The following is a 6,672-nucleotide window of genomic DNA, read 5'->3' on the forward strand; positions in this document are numbered from 1 at the left end:
TTGGGGGCAGGGCTCAGTCAAGTCTGTCTCCCAGAGTTCATTTTCTGAAAAGGTTTTTGTGTTGTTTTTCTTTTTCCTAATTATAAATCTCTGTGCTTGTGAGCTGGGCAGTACAGCTTTGCCTCCACCAGTTTTTATCTGCTTCTTTAGACTTTCTGACTCATGACATCCTTCATTGCAGCCAGCTCTAGCTGTGCATGCAGGAGGAGCCCATTGTGGCCTGGTAGGAGGAGGAAGGCAGGGGTTCTTGAATGCTTTGCTGCTTTTATTCCTCTCCTGTGTGCCCAGTGCCAGACTACTACTGCATTATCAATACAATAGATTTACCTCCTGTCCAATACTCTCCAGGTACCACTCTCCCATCTTTTACAATCTACATTTCCCCAAATTTTATTAAACTTTTATTAAAGAGGCAGTCCAAATTCTCCATATCCTGGCTCAGATACTACAGCCTAAAGCCAAAATTTTAAATTATTCTAACAGGAAGAAAATAAAAGAAAAGTAAACTATTCCTTCCCCAAGACTATGACCTTGGAGAGGAACTACTCTGTAACAAGTGTCCAAACTTTTAGACAGCACTCCCATCCTCAATCTCAGTTGTATCTCATTCCAGCAAGGTCATCTTCTCCCTTAAATAAAATCATGCCTGAATTAAAATAAATTAAGTATTTAATTTTCTCAAGTTGTAAAATAAAGGAGCATTTTAATTCTTTAGTTAAATTGCCTCAAAGCCATTTCAATTCATTACAATGGGGAAGCCTAGATCATTCTGGAAATGCTGAAACTTAGAGATTAATTTCTCAGGCCCATTAAAAGTCCAAACATTGTCTGATCTACCTGCCAGAACACTACATACATTTATTCATCTTTTGATAAAAATTTCAGGCAGAAATTATATTTATATCATTAGCCAGTAGAAATTTCATATCTAATTTACATTTTTGGAGGGGTCCTAGTATATGAAGAAAATAATTTCTGAATTTGTTTTCTCTATTATAAATAAACAAAAATCACTTATATAAATTAAAGAGCTCAAAGATTTAAGCTTACTTTTAAGGAGGAAATTTTAAGACATATTTAAAAGATTTGCTCTTAACCAAAATCTTTAACTTGAAGCCAATTTTTTCCTTAGTCACGTTTTCAGGGAAAGTTTTTTTTTTAAGGTTTTTAAATTTTATTAGTATTACTATTATACTTTCCTGCATTTAAAACTCTGGCTATCTATTTAAATCCCTAGGTTTTGTGATCTCGTGTTTCACACCATTTCTACAAGGAGAGTCAGCTCTGTAAAATTTAAAGCATTTTCATCTCTGCTGTCACCACTTCTCACTTCTTAAAGCCCTAGCCAAGGTCAAATCTCTCTGAAAGGGAAACAAGGAAAACTACCCCATTTACAATAGCCTCAAAAAATACTTGGGAATCAACTTAATGAAAGAGATGAAAGACCTCTACAATGCACACTACAGAACACTAAAGAAAGAAATTAAAGAGGACCTTAGAAGATGAAAGGTCTCCCTTGTTCTTGGATAGGCAGAATTAATGCTGTCAAAGTGACCATACTACCAAAGGGCTATCCAGATTTATGAAATTCCAATCAAAATCCCAATGGCATTCCTCATAGAAATAGAAAAAGAAGTCATGAAATTCATCTGGAAAAATAAAAGGCCCAGAATACTAAAGCAATCCTTAGCAGGAAGAGTGAAGCAGGTAGCATCACTATACCAGACCTTAAACTACACTACAGAACAACAGTAACAAAACCAGCATGGTATTGGCACCAAAATAGACTTGTAGACCAATGTTACATAAAAGAAGTCACACAGACAAACCCACATAACTATGGTTATCTTATATTAGACAAACATGCCAAAAATATACATTGAAGCAAAGACAGCCTCTTCAACAAATGGTGCTGGGAAAACTGGAAAAATGAAATTAAACATCTATCTCTCACTGTGCACAAAACTCAACTCAAAGTGGATCAAGGACCTATGAATTAAACCAGAGACATTGCGCCTAATAGAAGAAAAAGTAGGCCCAAATCTCCATCATGTCAGATTAGGCCCTGACTTCCTTAATAAGTGCAAGAATTAAAATCAAGAATCAATAAATGGGGTGGATTCAAACTAAAAAGCTTCTTCTCAGCAAAACAAACAATCAGTGAGGTAAACAGAGCACCTACATTTTGGGAGCAAATTTTTACCACATGCACATCAGATAGAGCAGTAATTTCTAGGATATATAAAGAACTCAAAAATTTTAACACCAAAAAAAAAACCTAATCAATAAATGGGCCAAGGAACTGAACAGACACTTCTTAGAAGAAGATATACAATCAATCAAGAAATATGTGAAAAAATGTTCAACATCTCTAGCAATTAGAGAAATGCAAATCAAAACTACTCTAAAATTCATCTCACTCCAGTCAGAATGGCAGCTATTAAGAACACAAACAACAATAAGTGTTGGCGAGGATGTGGGCGGGGGGGGGGGGAGGCATACTCATACATTGCTGGTAGGACTGAAAATTGGTGCAGCCAATATGGAAAGCAATATGGAGATTCCTTGGAAAAATGGGAATGGAACTACCATTTGACCCAGCTATCCCACTCCTTGGTCTATACCAAAAGGACTTAAAAACTGCATACTACAGGGACACAGCCACATCAATGTTTATAGCAGCACAATTCACAATAGCTAAACTGTGGAACCAATCTAGATGCCCATCAGTTGATGAATGGATAACGAAAATATGGTATATATACATAATGGAATACCATTCAGCATTAAAATAAAATAAAATCATGGCAGTTGTAGGTAAATGGATGGAGTTGATAAATATAATGCTAAGTGAAGTTAGCCAATCCCCAAAAAACAAATTCTCTGATATAAGGAGCCTGATTCATAATGGGGTTGTGTGGGGAGCATGTGAGAATTAGATGAATTCTAGATAGAGCAAAGTGGAGGTAAGGGAAGGGAGGGGGTATGGGAGTAGGAAAGACGGTGGAATGAGATGGACCTCATTACCCTAAATACATATATGAAGACACAAATGGTGTGACTCTATGTTGTGTAGGCCAGAGAAATGAAAAAATGTGCTCTATAAGTATAATATGAATTATAATGCATTCTGCTGTCATACATAACAAATTAGAATTTAAAAATCACTTTAAAAAATTAGCAAATGCTCATTTTTTGGGGTTCTGAGGTAGTACTCACGACCTCCCTTATTTCCTTTCTACCATATTTGGTATCAGGCTATGAGGCATTTATTTGAGGTAGCTCTTTGGGGTTCTAAATCTTTTTTTTTTTTTAGTTTTTGATGGATCTTTGTTTTATTTATTTATATGAGATGCTGAGAATTGAACCCAGTGCCTCACACATGCTAGGCAAGTGCTCTACCACTGAGCCACAAACCTAGCCCAGGGTTCCAACTCTTTTGCTGTTAAAAATAGAAATAATAAAATATGAAATAGATTTTTAAAAGAGGACAAGGAAATAAGATGCTACCATGTTTCTAGAATTGAGAAAACTAGAAATATTTGCTAAAGAGCACTAATGGTAATTACAGCATGGAAGCAGATGCTGGGGATGCAGATACCAGTAGTATTTTCCATGCAGAAAAAGTCTGAGTTGTTCCTACATACACCACTACCCTTCTAATTCTCAGGCTTACATCATTGCCTGGACTATTTGGATAGTATAGGTATTTTTCTTTAAGGCAGTGTTTACAAATATAGCCAATTCTTGTTTCTTAAATTAGCATCAATGATGTCCGAAGGCAGAGTCAGTGTCATAAGTAGTACCTTCTACCCCAACTTTTTGATGTTCTGGAAAGACCATCTCTCCTCAATGACTCTTCTCACCAACCAACTAGGCACTTGGTAAGCTCCTTCAATCTACAGACTCAGGTATGTATTCCTCTGAGATTGATTTTCTTCTGTTATTTCTTTACTATTGACTCTCCTTCATCTCTTCCTTTCTCTCCTCCTGGATTTCCCATCAATTTGAACACTATGTTTCCTATATCTGTCTTTCAAACATCCTTTCTTTTCTCTCCTGACTGCCATCTCCATCTTTTGTGTTTTGTGTTATGTTTCAAGCCACATGTTTGGATCTCCATAGTAATAGTTCTGTTCATAAGTTTATTCATTATAGTTTGAAAGTTAAGTTATATAGTTTCACATTTCTCATTTATGCTACTCTTAGATTTCTTCAAATGGTCTTGTTATTTTCTATTCAAGATGTCCTGTGCTTCTAGAAGGTCAGTTTAGTGGATGTGTAGGATCTTCTTTTCTCTAGCTGTGGGGTCCCTGAGCTGGAATTAATTTTGTTACAATAGTTTATCTTTTGGGGTTCAGTTCTGGATTTTAGAAATCCCTAAATTAAGGCATATCTATAGGGTGAGTCAGGTGAAGAAGATTCCCTGCAGGTTAATAAGATGGAAACAGTTGGTTCCTTGTGAGCAGTCACTGAACATTTATCCCTTTTGTTATAACCACCAAACTTTTCCAGGTATATGAACACAGTGTTCTTTCACTCAATCAAGGGCTCCTGGATGTTGATTTACAGGTATTCCTGTAGCCCATGGAGAAGAAAATCCTATACAAGTCCAAGGTTTCCTATGTATCCAACAGTTGGAGGCCCCATCATCTGCTTGACTCAATAGAGAGAAAATGACATTGGAATCTATACATCCAAAGTTCTTCTCTTTACTTCAAAACTTTATAATGCACTAATTTTAACAATTTTTAAAATGTTAATCCACAAATTGACTTAACTTTAAAACTCTTCCTGATTTCCCTCCAGGTTTATTACAAGCATTTTCAGAAACTTATTTTGATGGAGAAATTGATGATGATTATGATGGTGATTATTTCCTACTGGGCAATGAATCCAGAGGGACTTTACCACTGAGCCACATCCCCATTCATTTTTATTTTTTATATTTTTTTTATTTTGGGACAAGGTTTTACTAAGTTGATTTAGGGCCTTGATGAATTGCAAAGGCTGGTCTCAAACTTTTGATCTTCCTGCCTCAGCCTCCCCAGTCACTGAGATTACAGGTGTGTACCACTGCACCTGCCTAAGAAGTTTCTGATTTTAAAAAGCTACAAGATTTGAATCATTTGTAGTGTTTATATAGTCTTTCTATTAGAAGACTTAACTGTCAGTGGTCATATTAACACTAGTTCCAAATCTTAATTTTGAAGATTTTTTCTGATTAATTGAACTCTTTTCATGAATAATAATGGACTGATCCAAATGTACTTTGTTATTTTCTTATTCATAAGACAAAGTCACCATTTACTTGAAGAAATTAATATTATCAAACATACATATTTAAAGTCAAATTGACTTTCATTTCCTTTTTTACAATATTATACTTTGGTCAGCATTTATAAGTCATGTTTCAGTACTAAAAGAACCTAACAAGTAGATATAAGTTGTACATCAAGACTTTGCAAAATATATTTTTGTATAAACTGTAATTCTCAGGGTGTACCAATCTAGATGTAAAAAGGGAGTCACAATATTAGTCCAATATTAGTATTTCTCTGACCATGTTCCTGTATACTTCCAAGGAAATATTAGTCTCTCTTTTCTTAAAAATAACCCTGATAGTCTCCTGAAAATTCTTCATTTGTTCTACTAGAACCAGTCTTCTAAGCTCCTGTGACATTTTCTATTTCCCTTTTCCTCTACAGACTTCTCCTATTTCTAATACTTCAACCAGAAACACCACAGCAAATGTTTCTGCCCTGTAATTAGATCATTGGTACTACTAGTGTCCACCAATACCTGTGTAGATGCTCAGACCTGTTGCTGAAAGTATACCATGAACAAATCAAAGATGCACACTCAACAGCTGGTGTTATCTCCATTGCTTGCAGAAGATCTTAGGCCAAGTACAAGGTGACTTATATCCTAAGTATTTTAGATTTATGATTTTTTTGTTTTCTTATAATCTAGAACTTCAGCATAGGTGCTGAATCCAGAACAAAATCTAAATGACTGATATTACATTATAACTAGAATCATTCCTCCTTTTCCATTCTGGCCTCTATACTTGAACCCATTTGTTTAATCTCTCTACTCTAAATACTATTTCCTAAAAGGCTCCTCCTTCCTTATGAAAAATAGATTTATAGTAGTTCTTTCTTTCTCCCATCAGACTCTTGGATATGCCTAAATTCCAGCTACAAAAATACATTAGGCTCATACCAGAACATTTGAATCTCATTCATTCTATTTTAGTTGCCATGATTTATTTGCAGTAGTGGAGACAGAACCCAGGACCTTTCACATGTTAGGCAAGCACTCTACCATTGAGTTACATCCCTAGCTTCATCACTGTTATTTAAATATAAAAACTTACGTTGTCATATAACAAATTATTTCCTTAAACATTTCCTTAATTTTTAGCATACTTTATATTTTGGTATGGTTTTCAATGGACAAATAAAAGATACAAAAAGAACATAGAGTTCCTGTATAAATCTCACCTACTTTCCCCAAATGTTAATATTTCACATTAGAATGTTACATTTTTCACAATTAAAAACTACCTATTAACTAAGCTAGAGGCTTTATTCAGACTTCACTACTTTCCACCTTACCTTCCTTTTTCTCTTATAAGATTCAATCCAGAATACCACATTGTATTTTTGT

The sequence above is a fragment of the Callospermophilus lateralis genome, chromosome X, assembly GCF_048772815.1.
Source record: "Callospermophilus lateralis isolate mCalLat2 chromosome X, mCalLat2.hap1, whole genome shotgun sequence".
In the NCBI taxonomy this organism is placed as follows: Eukaryota; Metazoa; Chordata; class Mammalia; order Rodentia; family Sciuridae; genus Callospermophilus; species Callospermophilus lateralis.